At 36.4% G+C, this 18,319-nt stretch overlaps 1 protein-coding gene across 7 annotated transcripts in view; it reads left to right on the top strand.

Annotated features, from left to right (window-relative positions):
* The window catches only part of LOC136029875 (tetratricopeptide repeat protein 7B-like), a 235,461-nt gene that overhangs the window by 171,417 nt on the left and 45,725 nt on the right, over positions 1 to 18,319 (top strand). Inside the window, exon 11 of one of the 7 annotated variants that reach the window (XR_010618131.1) lies at positions 824 to 913. The exons of 5 other annotated variants lie outside the window; for them this stretch is intronic. The gene's annotated coding sequence lies outside the window, so the exon portion shown is untranslated. Of the gene's footprint in view, positions 1 to 823; positions 914 to 18,319 lie in introns of those variants that run through there. One more of the 7 variants, XM_065708345.1, reaches the window with a different exon arrangement.

Raw genomic sequence — 18,319 nt, 5'->3', positions numbered from 1 at the left:
GGAATTTTGATACCAATAGATACATCAAAGCCATCGGATTTTTATACTAATTTTAAATATATAAGTTCCATCCAGTTTAATCTTACCCATGAAAAGTTACGAGCCTGAGAAAATTTGCCTTATTTTAGAAAATAGGGGGAAAGACCCACTAAAAGTCAGAGAATCTTTACGCTAAAGTTTTTTATTGTTTTAAGATATTAATAAAGTTGTGAAAAAGAGTCAAACTTTAGCGTAAAGAGCTAAGTGTTGAGGAGGGGACAACTCCTTTCATACACGGAATAATTTCTGTTCGTTTTTAGTTTTAATGTCGCTCCTTACTTGCAGTTAAAAAATAACTTTTTTTTTTATTTAGTTACGTTTTAGGACAAGTTCACCACCACGTTACAGTATAGCCTCTGAGACTAGGAAGTTATGTAAAAAGTCTTTTGATGGGTGAACTTGATTTCTTACCTAAGAGGTCAATTTCATGAGGACGCGAGCTGGGTGAAAATCTTGTATGCACTTGAATTTGTGTAGATAATTACGAAGACCATGCTGCCTTCCCGTGACGTCAAATAAAAGTTCAAATAGGGATAAGATCCTTTGAATAGACTGTGATAAATTTCACAAAAAAAATACTAGATATTTCTGACACATAGGCTATGCAGTGACCTTTCAAATCATTTGAATAGACAGTGATAAATTTCACAAAAAAATACTAGATATTTCTGTCACATATGCAGTGACCTTCATTAGTAGTAATCCTAAATTGAAACAATTCGAAACAATAATTTATATATAAAATAAAATAACTACACATTGTTTGTAATCTTATTCTTTCCAGAGCAAAAACGGAAGCGAGTCTCTTTGACCTTCATGGGTCCGGTTCGTTAACATGAATGGAAATAACACTTCGACAGAGGTTAATCTAATGGTATGAATTGAAATTTACTCTACCTGACTTTAATAAATTATCGTAAATAGAGTTTAAACCAAATTCACCCGTGTCTCCATTTTAAGCCGTATTCTTGAATAAAAATCTTCTTAGTTTTTTAGTTTCGCGAAAATTTTGCTTTACACCCTAGTCCCTAGAAATCAAAGAGACCATATCGAACAAAATAAAATGGTCTGGAAATCAAAAATATGTTCCGAAAAGGCTGAAATGGAACCTTCAAGTTTACAATTTTGCTTTAAAGCCAATGAAATGGAGTCTTGATGTTGTTGTAATGTCATTTTCAAATTCTGGTTAGTACCATACATGAGCTTCCGCAAGTACATGGGATCTGATAAACCCCATTTTGCTGCCCCAATGAAGTTGTGTCCTTTCCTGAATTAGAAAGCTGCTCTGTGTATTACTATTCTTTAAAGCTACCTTTTTCTGTAAATTTCTTTTTAGTTTTTCACTTAGTCTTGGTGCATATGGTACGGAACAAAAAACATCCTTCTCCCGAGTTGTCTCCAAGACTGCCTTGGAAATCTTTTCGTTTCTTTTGAAAAAGTCTGATTAATTAACCACTCTGTTTATACATGTTACTAATTAGTTTTTTTTTTTTTTTTTTTTTTTTTTTTTTTTTTTTTTTTTTTTTTTTTTTTTTAGAAAATCCAGCTCCTCAAAGACTTCGGAGAGCAAATACTAAAGATCCGATCAGTTAAAGAAATGATCAAACCCATTATCACTTGGCGTGCGAGACCGGAGCTAACCAACAAAAATCTATTATTATTATTATTATTATTCGGTTTTCTGTAAATTTTAAAATCCAGGTTATTTTCATTTTTTAAAAAAAGAGCATCAAGAAAAGGAAATTTTCCATCCTCTTCTAATTCAACAGCAAACTTTAAATCACCCCCTCAAACAATTAAGATGTTCCAAAAATCCTTTTAATTTCCTACTCCCTATAATTCCCTACTGAAATTATGTCATCCATATACCGGCCCCAAAAATCATCTTTTAAAAAATATGAATCTAACGCAATTGTTTCAGCATTTTCCTTAAAAATATAAGCTAACAATGGACTTAAACGGGCCCCCATAGGTAAACCATTAACTTGTTTGAAAAATTCCCTTCTGAATTGAAAAACATAAGAGAATTTATTGCACAACCTTACTAAATTCATAATTACAGAGACTTGCAAATTTGTTTTACCACTAATCAAGTCCAAATTTCTTTCTCTTTCTAAAAAAAAGCTCTTTCTAAAAAGAGCTTTCTTAAAAAACTCTTTCTAGAAGAGTTTTTGCTGCTTCTACATCAATATTTATGTAGACTGATATAATATCGAAGCTTGAAAGCAAAGAACTTGAAGAAATTTCCACTTTTTTTAGTTTTTCAGCTGAAGTCCAAGAATTCTTAATATAATAAATTTGTGTAGACAAAAGTGGTTTACAGATTGACACTAACCACTTGCTCAAAACACTTATTGGTAACCTTGTTCTTGATGCAATTGGTCGTAATGGTAGGTTTGGATTATATAACTATTAAAAATCCTCTAGGAAATGGGCCCTAAGAGTTGTCGCTTTATTGAGTGCTGGGCCTATTAAGGCCATTATCTACGGTTTGTAGCACGAAATAGCATAATTTTTACTTTTCTGTGGCGCAATCTCTTTTATACCTTATGAAGGGAACTAAAACTTCAAAGCCCCGTTTGAAAAAACCCTCTCTCAATATTTCACCATCGTCCCTGGGGAGAAATATATCCGGCTATAACCATCCTTTCTTAGAAAAATGCGAAATCACGCATTTTTGCAGATAATAGCTTGAAGCTACTGCTGCATGATTTTCAGGGTGACCAGTGTTTAATCCCCTGAAAACACCCCCCCCCCGTCCCCGGGGAGAATCTTCCTCTGTGGAAAATCCATCCTGAAAGAACCCCCGTGGAAGATTCCCCCTCCCCCAGAAAATACCGCCCATGGGTGGTGCATCTCCGGTCATTCATGACTTCTGAAAAAGGAACTAGAACTCTCAATTTCTGATTTAATGAGAACCCTCCGAAGTTTCTGCGACCATGAGATAGAGGTGTGGATAAGGATGAGGCGTTCCCCTCCTATACGGAATAAATTCTGCTCGTTTTGGGGTTTAATGTTGCTCTTTACTTTCATAGTAACAACTTAGACCAGAAATATTCTTAGAATTCATAAGGGATTAGGTATCAATGTCACATATTTTATGCGATATTTAAAGTTTCTTTTGTACTCTTCCCTCCTGAAAAAATCCCCCCTAAGAACAATCCTGGTTACGGTCCTGGGGATTATACATCAATTTCTTCCTCCACTCTCCCCTCGTCTCTCGTTTAGAATTAATTCTGTATTTTTATGATGGCTGAATGAAAGCTGGGATGTTTTGGCATTAAAATGCGCCCTTTGAGACATCTCCCTCCGTCCCTCACTACAAAACAATCAGAGTATCCCTCTGTAGAAGCATAAGTGCCTTTTTAAATTTTGTAATCTGTCCATTGCTTACAGAGAGTATTAGTTTTTTTTTGGAAACACACGGACATTCTTCGCGGGGGAGTTTTCTGTTGGGAGGGGGATTGTCTGGGGAATATTCAGTGGGAAGAAAATTTTTGGGAATAATTTTTCTCAGGGGGAGATGTATTTTCTGGGGTATTTTCTGGGGGGGGGGGGTTCTGCAGCAGGATATTTTCCGGGAGGTAAACGCCTAGAACTATTTTCAGACAATCTTAATTTGATTCTTGAATTTCCACCGATGATCCACAACGTTTGGAGGTTTTTTTCCTGCTCTTTTCCTAAAATTATACGAATTCTTACATTAATAGTTTCTGATGATTGAACTTCAGATTACATAGTTTTGAATATTTTGAATCGGTATTAACAGCAAGTTTGTTCAATGTATATATCGAAGTCTAAATTTTTGTTTTTAGAATTTTGATTTCTATTGACAAGGGTCACTCTTCACTTCGTTTTTGTAACCATGAACGGTTAGACTACAACAAGCTTACAGCTTATGAGGATCTACTCTCGCATGATCGCCCAGCATCAAAGCTAGCTAAAAACATCCATGAATAAGCCGAGGCCAAAAATTAAAATAAATTTGCTTATAATTCGTGATTAAGAAGTTTCATATGAAACTGAATAAAACAATATAAAACCCTATACAAGGGAACGTCCTATTTAATAAAAATGGAAGTAGATTAAGAAACACATTTAAATGGTTACATATTGTTTATTAGGATTCGCCGAAGAGACACCAGCCTACATGGTTTCGACACTTCGAGTATATGTTACCATCATAGTAACTCCCGACTTCTTCCTTTTGAACTATCCTTCAACTGATTTGTTTTTGATTCCACCTCGCATTTACTTTGCCTTTTATTAGAATCTTTTCAACTTAAATTTTTCCTTTTATTGCTGATGGTCCTTATTGCTCGTTCATTCGATATTTAAGGGAAGGATATTGTGAAACTGGTCCTGGCAAAAGTCCAAATAGGTTATCTTCATCCTTTGTTGATTTTGGATGAGAGAGTAATTGAGCCTAAGGAAATTCCCTTGTTATGAAAGGATGAGTAGGGCATCTCTATTGATTGCTTGTAGGACTGTCTAATCAACACATCTACATATTAATATATGTTCTTTCTTCTTATTATTGAAGAGCTTCTCGTTACTTTCCAGATAATTTGATCACAGAGTTTATTGATGAAGAAATAGAAGCTTGTTTTGGAATAAAACTGGCAAACGGTCTGTCAACTGAGGGGAAAATGCAAAATTAAGTAGAATAAGGCTTTTTGACATAAGAGAATACAAAACTTTTGAGGGGAGTTAACTTTGTCAAGGGAATAAGGGGAATATTTTTTGGGATGCTAAACTAAACTAAAAGGCACTTTTAGTGCTTTGAAGGTCAAAGTGCAGCCAGTTTTATCTAAAGGGCATATCTCCGATACCTTAGGAACGGCTAAAGGTATTAAGTTAAGTGTATCTGCGATATATCAGAAAAGGCTAAGGAAATTCAGTTAAAACTTTAAGGACGATATTTGATGTGGAGCGATATTTGATATTTGATTAATATTTGTAATACCCAAGGTTGTAACGTGATGAAGGCTGTAGTTCCGTGAGAAACCCCAAAGATTATGCTCATAGAACCCCAAATATTATGCTCATATATATGACACCAAAGATTATGCCTCATATATGACCTCATATGCTCAATATAGAACCCCAAAGATTATGCTCATTTAAATCCACATATTTGAATATTTTTCCCTTTACACATCAATCCAAAGCGTAGTTAGTATAACTATTATTATAAATTGTTGCAATGTTTTTTCCCGGCATATTAAAGACAATATAGTTAAGACAAAATTTGTCCTTATAATAAATAGTGTGCCAAAATCCTGATTCTAATACAGAAAAGTCGAAAAAAAATCTTAATTTTTTTTTCAGAAATTGACAAAAATAAACAAAAATTGCTTTAATAAGGCTTTTTCCATACACGAGGTTTTTCAAAGAAAAGAAAAGAGAAAGAAAAGAAAAAAGCGTAAAATTACTGTAAATCACCATCAATAATTATCATTCGTAAAGTAAATCAAGAGAAACTATGTCTGTCTAAGCTTGTTATAAGGGCATATGGGCTATTTATTTGGAACGGATAAAGGTATAAGTTGAAGCTTCCTGGGAGGGTTGAGGGTTATATTTAATTAAATATGGATGTCAAAAGGGCGTATCGGCAATATATCTGGAATTGCTAAGGGCAATTATTTGAAACTTTTAGAGGATTTTGGGATGTATGTTGACCAAAATTAAGACGCAATATATGTATACAGGTTGTTAAAAGGAAGTATCAGCAATACTTCAGAAACGGTCGAGGGTATTAAATTGAACCTTTCAGGGCTAGTACAATTAGTGCTTGTGCTACAACAACTACTACTACTGCGACTGTTGATCACTGTGAATGTTTGCGTTTTTGACTATTTACGACTGTAAATCCAACTACTTGGTGCTGTGACTAATTGCTTTTGACTGTGGCTGTGACTACTTGGCACTGCGATTTTGACTACATGTGACTTTGACTGCAATGACTAATTGCGTCTGCAACTACTTACAACTGTGACTACAACTACTTGCGACTCTTATTCTGAATACTTGGGAAACTCGCAGTGACTGCTTGTGACTGCAACTACTTGTAACTGCGGATGTTGGTACATGTGACTTTGACTACTTGTAACTGCAAGTGCGGCTGCTTGCGACTACTACTACTGCTGCAACTATTGTTACTATTGCTATTAGTGAACTAAATCAAAGGGGGTTTAAATGCATCCAGGTTATCAAAATGGCACAAATGCAATATCTCGCGAATTAAGCTGAGGGACAGACTAGTCTCAATACCTCAATAATCTCAATATCAGGTTTTAAGTTACAAACTTTTAATTGAAAGTTGAAAGAGATCTAAAATAACATGAAAATAATATATTTGCATCTAGATAATCAAAATCAAAATAATGTCTCTGCAATATCCTATGAAAAACTCAGGGTGTTACGTTGAGCCTTTGGTGTATGTTTTAGAGGATGTTAAACTAAACTAAAAGACACTTTTTGCATCCAGTTGTGACCAAAGAACATATCTTCGATATCCCAGGAACAGCTTAGGGTATTAAGTTAAAATTGTCAGGTCATTGAGTCTGAAATTGAACTGAATAAAAATGCACTGTATGCATCCACTGTTGTCAAAAAAGTGTATCTGCGATATCTCAGAAAAGGTTAAGGAAATTAAGTTGAAACTTTCAGGGCATGTAGAAGGCATAGTTGATAAATATGTGTCTATAGTTGAGATTGCAACATTATGAGGGTTAGAATTCCGTGAACTCTATAGAACCAAAAGGTTATGCAGATTTTCCACCTATGTATTTTGATGTTTTTCATAGTATCCATCAGACTAAAGCATTATAGTACGACTCTTATTATAAATTGTTGCAAAATGTTGTAGTATAGTTAAATGCAAATTATGATTGCATCTGTGTGGTAGTTGCTGTTTGTTGTGGGTTTCATTTTGTTATTGATGATGATTTGTGTTAATTTTACGCTTTAAAAATTATCTAACCTTGTTTCTGCTCGTCTTCAGTTTAATGTAGCTTATTACTTTTCTTTAAAAAAACTTTCTGTTTGAAATTTTTCAAAATTAATAGCGGGTAGAAAGGACGTTTCTATTTTTCTGAAGTGTGGGGGAAAGGATCCAGCCTATGCAATTATGCAGACCAAATTCATGCAGAATCCAGGATTCAACAAGGTATGCAATACAATACTTTAATCCAGTTGAAGTAGAATTGTAATAAAAAAAAAAAAAAAAAAAAAAAAAAAAAACTCAACACACAAACTGCTTTGCGGTCTTCAATGGGCTTATAGAGCTTCTCCCAAATTGGGATTGACACTCTTAAAATCGACACGTTTATCGCGGTAAAAAATTCATTACCTAAAGCAATGCAAATGACAGTTAACAAAGAAACTCCGGAAAAGTTGTTCAAAACCACGTTTGAAGAAACTCCAGAAAAGTTGTAATGTAGTACAAAGTATGGGGAACCCAATAACCATAGGCAGAAACTCGAGCAATCGCTTTATAGTACCTTTCCAATCACCGAAAAGTGTGCTAACAGCGCAAAACTCATCTGCTTGTCACAGAATGTTCAGATTTGGTAGAAACACGGTTTGAAATACCGAGAGTCGACTGGTGTTGAAAAGAAAGTGAATCTGTTAGTCAGAATCCGGTCCTAGCATGTCTTAATTCCCGCTTCAAACGCGAAAATCAAAAATTTACAAAACATTATTTTTTTTTTTAAGCAAGCGATAATTCGAAATGACATCGAACATGCAATACGAAGCGTGGTTTAGAACGTCCAGCAGAGCCCATGATGCTTAATGATATGAAGAGAAAGTCCGAATGAACACAGAGACCTACATGGCACTTTTTCGGAGATGCGTTAACCAAAAAAGCTATTTTCGTTTGCTACTTTAGCTAACTTGTCGTGATGGTCATTGTTATTGGAAAATGAAATACAAAATAAGGCAAACACATAATATGGTACTATGCTGAGATATCGGATCACACGTTGAACAACCGAAATTATAAGTTAGGCTTATAATTAAGTTATCAAAATACATAATTCATAAAAATTCATTAAGCTTGGCTGAACCCGTGGCAAGAACATAACTCTGTGCACTCAAGTGATCTTCTCTTGCAGTTGCAGCGCCCAGAACATTGCGTTTTGCAACTGCATCGTATAAGCTCTCGACAGGCGACAGAAACTTGGGGCGGGGTTGACCATCGGGGAGCCTTGAGGCCCATTGCTAGTCTTTTCCCATCCATAATCGCTGGGGTCTTTTCGGGAATAATGGCAAAATGAGAACTGGACCATACCTGGGCTTGAATCTAAGTGCGCAGAATGTGCTGGTTTAGCGCACCCTGGATTGGTGAAAGTTTGTTCATGGATGATCCTTTTTTTGTGAACAAATACTTCTTCGACTTGTTTACCGACTCTTTCCCGCTGGATCTGTCATATACAAGCGCAATGGACTTTTCAATCTGTGCAAAGTCGTTTTCAGTGAGCTCTTGAAGAGGAAAAGACAGGCAGTTGAAGACCAGTGTTATGGCACTCTGCGCTTCCTATGCTTTCCAAAACCCTCCTTTGCCATGCCACAGGAATGCGAACACAGTGTCGCAGCCACTTAGAGCATGGAAAAAAAAGCAGTGACTGCGTCTTTTCTTCGCTAGGTGCAGTTACTATGTCTTGAAAAGAAATACAGCGGAAACTCTTCCCTTGGCTGTAGGCTACGTACAGTTGATCAACCTCAATAAGAACGTTATTTGTGATGAGCAGAACAAATACATCTGAATCAACCGTTCAGACAGTGATAAATTTCATATTGTAGCGCGCTTGATGAAGGCAGCGTAGGACTATCCTGCCATGTCCCTCCTCGTGGTTGAAAGGTTGAATGTCAGCCATGTCAGTTGGAATAATACTTCTTGCACTATCACCAGAAGTCACGACCACCAAAAGATTGGTAACAATGTCGCATATATTTTTTGCCATGAACTCAAATAGGCTGTGCTTGTTGTCGTAACTGAAAAAAACTAGTCTTGTTTGGGGAATTGACGTCCTTTCTTCAATCATTGTCCGATACATAGCCTTGCCTCGCTTTCCTTGTGTAGAAATTTCCAAGCTGTCGGACTTATAAACGTTAAAAATGACATCAACTTGCTGTGTTTCACTTGTGAACTGCTTACGAAGGTATTGGCAGATTTTTTTTCGCCAAACGTCTTGCTATTTGGCTTTATACGATGGATTGGGACAGCACCATAAAAAACCTTGGAATCGGCGTGAGATTTCTCGGTCACAAAATCAGAGGAATAAGCTCAGAGCAGAGTTACAATATCAGACTCCCCGCCGGATTCTAGATTACTTTTCCAGATCAAAGATTGAAGAGAATACTTGATCAGAGATTGAAGCAGGGGAAGGCCGGTTCTCGTGTTTGGAAAACTCTTCCAAGTCAGCGCCTCTAGTGTTGGAGCCAGTATAGAGTTTGGCAAATAGGGTCGAATCTGACTTGGCCATCTGAAGGATCGATGTTGACTTCGATATAAATGATAGATTGGGTGTTACAAATACTGGCATCTTGTTTTGACGTATCGGTGGATTAATAAGCTTTGTCCGTTTTACAAAATGTTCTTCGACAAAATATCATACTGGGATTTGCCAACAATTTCCAGACTGCGGCAACTACTGATGGCACTATAATGGGGTACTCTCCCAGAGTCCATGCAAACAAGACTGTCAGACATGCATTCGAAAGGATTACCCCATTATATTAGGGTATTTACAAGGGTTTTAGTATTTGTCTGGAAGATCTTCTGAAATACCGAGCCCATTTTGTGATGTTCTGCAGTCTGCTGTTCCTTCAGAGTTCGGAATTCCTCAGTCATCCTTACCATTTCCGTTGCTGCAATTATGGGTCTCACGTGGATCGTGGGTTAGTCCACCCCTCCAATACCCGTCACAGATTTAATGTTAAATTCATTGGCTTGGTCTAGCAGGATAGAAGAAAATGGTTAGCCTGTAGCAGAAACTACAAACTTTCCTGCTTCAAATTCCCTGTAAACAGATGGACAGGCTGACTGTAGCGTCTGCAGATCTCTCATGTGTACAGACAACCATCGGCCATAGTTTTGATGACCAAGGGCAAAAATGAGCGGGACTATTTCGGGATGGCTGCAAAGTATAAATGATAGTCACCGGTTCAAAGAGATTTAACTTTCGACAGTTTTAATAGTCGAACTTCTAGTACTTTAAACTATGTTTTCGCCAGTTTTTGTATTCCATGGAATAGGCGCTTCCATTTTGCGCTTTATGTGCTTTTTTTAGCGCTCTATTGTGCGCTTCAGAGCAATCCTTTGCTTTTTACTTAACCACCATTGGAATCTCTATATCTTAAGACGTATTGTCGGAAGTTTTGATAAGTCTGTAGAGAGACTGGTAAACTTGTGCTTTTCTTATCGCTTTGGGTGCTCGTAAAGGTGCTTTTGAGCGCCCGCTTTGCACGCTTCCTTTCATCATTAGATTTCCCGTGCTTTAATCTATGTATCCACCAATTTTGGGGCTTTTCCGATTGAGCTGCAAATATTGGTTGAGAACTTACAATCAGTATTTTATTGTTTTCTACCATTATGAAGGACAAGAGACGTTTGTTGAAGCTCCACGTTATTTTATGGAACCACTGAAAGTTGAGGAAGAACACATGTTCTGAGCTTTTGGTAGGAAGCTCTTAAAAACTATTTAAAGATTCAAGATGAACCAAAGGTTGAGCTGTTGAGTTGAATCATCTGAGAGAGATAAAGGGTTTTTGAAATCCTCTTTTGGCAAAAGGGTTTCTTAGCTTGTAAAAACATTGCTGTTACCTTTTTCTTCTCCCGACCTTTCCATTTTTCCATTTCCATTTCCATTTTGTTCGAATATGGATACTGTATACTAGCTGTATACATACTAGCTGTAACTGCAAAAAAGAAGCCTGCTTTATAGCTTGTCCATGTTTTGCTATTCAACAAAGCATTATTTAAGACTATGAGTATTTGCATCATACTATTTCTGTATTAAATGATTAAAATACATATTGAAAAAACTTACAAATTCGGTTCAAATATATCCTTCACATTCAAATCTTCAAACACCTTGTTACATGAATCTATGTCCCATGTCCATGAATCTATGTATATACAGTAATATACAGCTAGTATGATATAAGACAATATGAGTCTGCTAGATGCTCTCACTCAACAATACCATCCATTTTATGTAATGTGAGATTTTAATGTTGATTTAATGCGTCATAATGCTTTGACATCTAATAAAGGATTGGTATTTTTGAACGTTTCATTTTGTATGGTTTGTTACCGTCATTTTGTACTTCCTTACTACCGTCAAGAATTTGTGATAACCATGTAACTCATATTGATAACATTTTCACACCGCAAAATTTTTTTGATACCCCTATTATTTCAAATGAAACGTCTGATCATTGTGTTGTTGTTTCTGACTTCTCTGGATCAGGGATGGAGCGTGAAAAGAGACCAAATAAAAGTTGTAAGAGGGTAATTAACCAGAAAAAAAAATAGATGAGATGAAAATAAAAATAAGAGATATAGATTGGATTGATCTGTTAAATATTGAAGACCCGAATCAGTCAATTGTTTTATTTATAGTAAGTTTAACCAAATATTTAACCGAGTATGTCCTTTGGTATTAAGAAAGTCAGGATTTACCTCGTTAGCCATGGGCTACTCAAACCTTGTTAAATAGTATAAAAGAAAAAATAGATTATATGAGGTGAAGATGCAGTATTCAAATGAAATTAATATTGAAAACTTCGAAAAAATATAAAAATCGGTTAATTTTTGTTCTCAGAGTGGCAGAAGCAAAATATTATCAAAAGAAATTCTGTAATGCGGTTCACCGCGGAAAACATGAAAAAGAATAAAAGAAAGAATAAATAATGTCAAAACGAAAAATATTCCATCCCATATTACAACTAATGAGGGAGTTAAAATAACGGATGTTATTTTAACAGTAATGGCAGAAGCATTTGCTAACCATTTTAGGAAAATTGGACGAAATCTGGTGGATCAAATTTCTGCTGGAATACAAAATTATATAAAATATATTCCAAATAAAGAAGATAAGACTATATTTATGTACCCTACCCAGTTCTTGGAATTTCAAAGAGTTGTTACTAGTTTGAAAAACGGATTTTCGATAGGATGTGACGGTATGTCGTCTTCTCTGTTTAAAGAATTAGCTGAAGTACTTTGTCAGCCGCTTTTATTTATTTTTAATTCTTGCATGAAAAATGTTTTTTTTTTTTCAGCTGATCTTAAAGTAGCTAAGGTTTCACCTTTGTTTAAAAAAGGCGATAAAGATAATCCAAATAATTATAGGCCTATTACTATTTTATCACCTGTTTCTAAAGTTTTTAAAAAAATAAAAAATAATAAAGAGTAGATTTACTTCATTTCTGGTAAAGAATCATTTTTTTTTCTCCCAATCAGTTTGGTTTCTTGTGTAGTAGGTCAACAGAGCAAGAAGTAGCTGCTTTACATAATTTCTTATCAGATGCTATGGATGATGATTATTTGGCGGCAACGATATTTTTTGACATTAAAAAAGTTGTTGATACAATAGAACATGCAATTCTTTATGATAAGTTGGAAAATATAGGAATTCGTGGAATAGCTCTTGAGTTAGTGATATCTTATTTATTAGAAAGAAGTTTTACAGTCCAAGTCGGTGAGGAATCGTCTCATATTTTTCCTTAAGAAAATATAGGGGGGTTCCACAAGGATCTGTATTGGGGCCGTTACTTTTTTTTTATCTACATAAATGACCTTCCAAAATGCATGCCTTCGGACGATGAATTACCAGTATTGTTTGCAGATGACACAGCAATTAGTTTGAAGGCTAGCAACGAGGAAGAGATTGGTAACAATGTTGCGTATCTTTTTTGCCATGAATTCGAGTAGGCTCTGCTTGTTGTCGTAACAATGAAAAATATTAGTCCTGTTCTTGGGAATTGAACGTCCTTTCTTCAATCTTTGTCCGATACATAGCCTTGCTGTGCTTTCCTCGTGTAGAAATTTTCAAGCTGTTGGACATATAAACGTCAAAAATGACGGCAATTCGCTGTGTTTCACTTGTGAGCTTCTTACGAAGGTATTGGCAGATTTCTTCTCGAAAATATCCGCCAAACGTCGTGCTATTTAGCTTTATACGGTGGACTGGGACAGTGCCATCAAAATCTTGGAATCGGCGTGAGATTTCTTGGTCACAAAATCAGAAGAATAAGCTGTGAGCAGAGTTACAACATCAGACTCTGTGCTGGATTCCAGATTACTTTTCCAGATCCTAGATTGAAGACATTACTTGATCAGAAATTGAAGCAGGGGAATGCTGGTTCTCGTGTTTGTAAAAACTCTTCAAAATTAGCGCCCCTAGTGTTGGAGACAATATAGAGTTTGGCAAATAGGAACGGATCTGACTTGGCCATATGTAGGATCGGTGTCGACTTCGGTTAAATGATGGATTGGAAGTTGAAAATAATGGCATCCTTTTTGGCGTATCGGTGAATTAATGAGCTTCTTACGTTTTACAAAATATTCTTCCACAAAAGTATCATACTGAGATTTGCTAACAATTTCCAGACTGCGGCAACTACGGATGGCACGATAGTGGGTTACTCTCCCAGATTCGATGCAAACGAGACTGTCATACATACATTCAAAAGGATTACCTCATTCTATTAGGGTATTTACACGGTTTTTAGTATTTGTCTGGAAGATCTTCGGAAATACCGAGCCCATTTTGTGATGTTCTGCAGTCTGCTGTTCCTTCAGAGTTCGGAATTCCTCAGTCATCCTTACCATTTCCGGTGGCGCAATCATAAGTCTCCTCATTGCGGATGGATTAGTCTATTTATCCCTCCAATACGCTTCACAGTTTTGATGTTGAAATCATTCACTTGGTCTAGCGGGACATAGGAAAATGGTTTGCCTGTAGCAGAAACTACAAACTTTCCAGCTTCAAAATCTCTGTAAGCATATGAGTAGGCTGAATATAGTGTCTGCAGATCTCTGATGTGAACAAACAAGCATCGGGCATAGTTTTGATCATCAAGGGCAAAAAAGAGTGGGACAATTTCGGTGATGGCTTCAGCTTATAAATGATAACCACCAGTTTGGAGAGATTTAACCAGAACAAGTAGCAGACTGATGATTCTAATCGCCAGATTCCAGAAGGCGAAATTAAGATATATTGCTTCGCGCTCCTTTGCCAAACTAATGAAGTCCTTCATTTCATCATCATCTGACTCGACTAGTGTTCAAAATGTTCGTCACTTCAATTCCGCGAGTGCGACAGTGGTAACTTCATAGGCATACCAAGAACGGTTAACGTTACTACCCTTTTCTAGTGCGTCACATCTCCCTGCCTTGAAAACTCAAGTATCAGTCAATGCTCTTCCCCATCCACTTCCACTCAGCACTTATCCAATCGCTGAATACATGGCCATTTCTACGTGTAACGCTCCCATCACTACAACCAGCTTTCCCTCACCATACTTGTCTTGCATCAACCAAATACGCGCTTGGACAGACAAACTGGAGCTGCTTCTTGTAATAGTCGAACTTCTAGTACTCTAAACTATGTTTTCGCCAGTTTTTGTATTCCATGGAATAGGTGCTTCCATTTTGCGCTTTACATGCTTTTTTTGCGCTCTATTGCGCGCTTCAGAGCAATCCTTTCCTTTTTATTTAGCCAGCATTGGAATATCCATATCTTAAGACGTTTTGTCAGAAGTTGTGATGCCTCTGTAGAAAAACTGGTAAACCTGCACTTTTTTTAGTGCTTCGGATGCTCGTAAAGGTGCTTTCAAGCATCCGCTAAGTGTGTTTCCCGTCATCATTGGACTCCCCGTACTTTAATCTATACCTCCACCGATTTTGGTGCTTTTCTAATTGAGCCTTAAATATTTGTTGAGAATTTACAATGAGTAGTTTTTGTTTTCTACCATTATAAAGGACAAGAGACTTGGCTGTTGTCATCCAAAATGGAAAAACTGAATTTAGGGGTTACCCTCTGCCAAATTTAGACGTACTGGAACTAAGGTGTTCTAGTTTGTAAAATCAGCCGGAAAACCTTCTTAACGCGTACTTTTGTTGAGGCTCCACCTTGTTTTATGTAACCTAGCTGAACCACTGAAAGATGAGGAAGAACACATGCTTTGAGCTTTTGATCAGAAGCTCTTAAGAGCTATTTGAAGTTTCAAGATGAACTAAAGGTTGAGCACCAAATGCTAGTTGGCAGCTTGCAATCAAAGGCCCATTTTTCACCATCAGAAAGGGCAAGAGATTTTGATGGTTGAGCTTCTCAAGTCATCTGAGAGAGGTAAAGGGCATTCGTAAACCTCTTTTGGCAAAAGGGTCTCTTAGCTTGTATAAACAGCTTAGCTCTTTTTAGCGCTTCCGGCGCTCTTAAAAGTGTTTTCAAGCGTCCGCTCGACGTGCTTCCCGTCATATTGGATTTCCCGTGCTTTAATCTATATATTCACCAATTTTGGTGCTTTTCTAATTGAGCAGCAAATATTTGTTGAGAATTTACGATCGGTAGTTTTGTTTTCTACCATTATGAAGGATAAGAGACTTGGCTATTGTCATCTAAAATGGAAAAACTTTTTTTGGGAACACCCCTATGCTAAGTTTAGACGTGCTGGGAAAACGTTGTCCTAGTTTGTAAAATCAGCCGGAAAACCTTCTGAAGGTGTACGTTTGTTGAAGCTCCACCTTGTTTTATGGAACCTAGCTCAACCACTGAAAGCTGAGGAAGACCACATGCTCTTTGGTCAGAAGCTCTTAAAAGCTATTTGAAGATTCAAGATGAACCAAAGGTTGAGCACTGAGCACTTGCTGACAGCTTACAATAGAAGGCGTCCATTGTTCACCATCAGAAAAAGCAAGGGACTTTGATGGTCGAACTTCTCGAGACATCTAAGAGAGATAAACGGCTTTCGGAATCCTCCTTTGGCAAAAGGGTTTCTTAGCTTGTAAAAACATTGCTGTTAACTTTTCCTTCTTCAGAGAAATAGTCTAGCTGACTTTTTCCTCCTGCTCTTGCATTCATGTCATCCGTTTTTATATTTTTATCATTTCACTCCATTTCAGGTGACGCGTGTATTTCAAATATCTTGTCATTATTGTCTGAGCTACCGTGTCTACATATTTTACAGGCTTATAATACTGTTTACCGTTCTTGTGAATTATATCGTTTGACCGAAGTTGCCATATACTAGTTGTGCACGTGATGACAGCGATAATGTCATCAGTTCAGTGTTGTCTCAATTTCTTAGTCTGGTCATGAGTTCAAGCATTTCTCGTGTCTTTATTGCTCCTTCATGCCTGTCAAACTTGTGACTTTACTTGTTCAGTATCAAATTAGAAAAAAAGTTTTCGTTGGCGTAGAAAACTTATCAGGAATGGTAAATATTTGATTTGAAAGATATCCAAAGCAAAGAAACTTTGCTCTTTCAACACTAGGGACTTATTAATTATTTTTGTAACACTATTTTGAAAATGATTCATTCCTGTTTAAATTTCTTGCCATTGTGACATTTTTCGTTGTAAATGGGCTATAAAACAGGCTTTGAGTATTAAGATTTAACTGTTTTGTGTTTAAAATACAAATAGCATTGTTGAATGACGATCAAATACAACTGAATTCAGAATACAAAGAATGTATATTTCCATTCTATTTGATTTTTTGAATTTCACTTACCATGTGTTTTGCCTTGTCAAGTTCTGAGGGGTAAGCTGAACTATATGAATTATTCTTAAAGGATCAGAGAAGGTATTTTATCTCTCTATATAAAGGGAAGCTACAGGTAGAGATAGATGATGTATCTACAATCAGGTAGACACTGAATAAGCTGCCGTCTGTATGTGGAAGACCCTGAGGCTTTATCCTAAGATTAATGTTTTTATTACCACCGGATTGTTTTGAGTACCCGACTCACTGACCGTATCTGAAACAGTAAGCTGTACGAAGGCTTTGGGGAAATCCCGCTCCCTAGGGCTGTAATGAAGGAAAGGTTATGATGATTAGGACACGTTCTACGGATGAAGAATGACACATACTCGAAGATCGTCCTTCCCGGGCAACCGTCTAGGGCCTAATGAAAAGCAGCTCACCCCCTAAATGGGGTGGGAAAATATTGTAAGGAAATATTCAAGGAAAATGGGAACTTTTTGGGAGGGTGTAAAGAGGGAGGATTTGAATATATTGCGACGGAGGAGGAGTGTATTTAGCTGTGTTGGCCTCAGGCAGCTTGGTGGTGCAGTGAGTTGTTAGTAGTAGTAGTATTGTATACATACAGTTTAAAGTTTCACATCGAATCTGTCATTCTGTATAAATTAAAATTAAACACAACTTTGGGGAAAACTGAAAATCTAAGTGAATATATGCCCATTTAAAACGGTTTCAAATCAACCATTGTAACGTATATTAGCTGTGTTAAATCAAAATGCGTCATGTTATACGCTATAGATTTTACAGAAGAATGAAAACACTTGTAAGTTTATTTTTTGGTATTATTATTATTATTGAAGAACAGTTTTTTCACTGAAAACTTCTCATTAGCTTTCAAGATGAGACAAACACAATTTCTAGATCTAAAACTCAAAATTCTAACTATGTTCAAATTTAAGAAAGGAAATATAATGCATTTTGGAAAAATAGAAATCTAGTTATCTTGATGCCCAAATAACTTCTGGAAATGTTGATTAGACCAATTGACCTTGTTGGGCTTAATAGGATGGATTGTAAATGTAGGTTTGAAAACAAAAAGCGTCACATAACGCTTTTTAAATTAAATACGTTGCCTGTTTCTGATCAAACGATTCTTTAGTAAAAAGCGGTTCTGCTCAGTGACTGTAGGAACGCTTTGGAAGTCCGAATTTCTAGTTTTAACCGTTTACACAATGAATAGATATGTGAATCAAAGGAACAGACGGCTTTTTTTTAGACAGGTGAGCCTTTCGTGCCGCCTTGCCGCCCACTTTGCGGAACTTCTGAAATATTTTCAACATTTTTAAGAAATGTTTTGAACTGGAAAATAAAAGAAATATTTCTAAAAATAAAAATGAAAGCTGTTAACTGACTCTTTTTTGAATGTGTTTAGATAATGGAAGACGAATTGTATACGCTAAAACAAGGGATAATAAATAAAACTAAAATTAACGTGAAAGACTATTTAAATAGCGTGATTTGAATAGCATCCATTGAAGGGGATGAAATTATTTGAAAGAGTT

This window comes from Artemia franciscana, chromosome 8 (assembly GCF_032884065.1).
Source record: "Artemia franciscana chromosome 8, ASM3288406v1, whole genome shotgun sequence".
NCBI classification, from domain to species: domain Eukaryota; kingdom Metazoa; phylum Arthropoda; class Branchiopoda; order Anostraca; family Artemiidae; genus Artemia; species Artemia franciscana.
The sequence above is the reverse complement of the archived record's forward strand: the minus strand, read 5'-3'. Positions and strand labels throughout refer to the sequence as shown.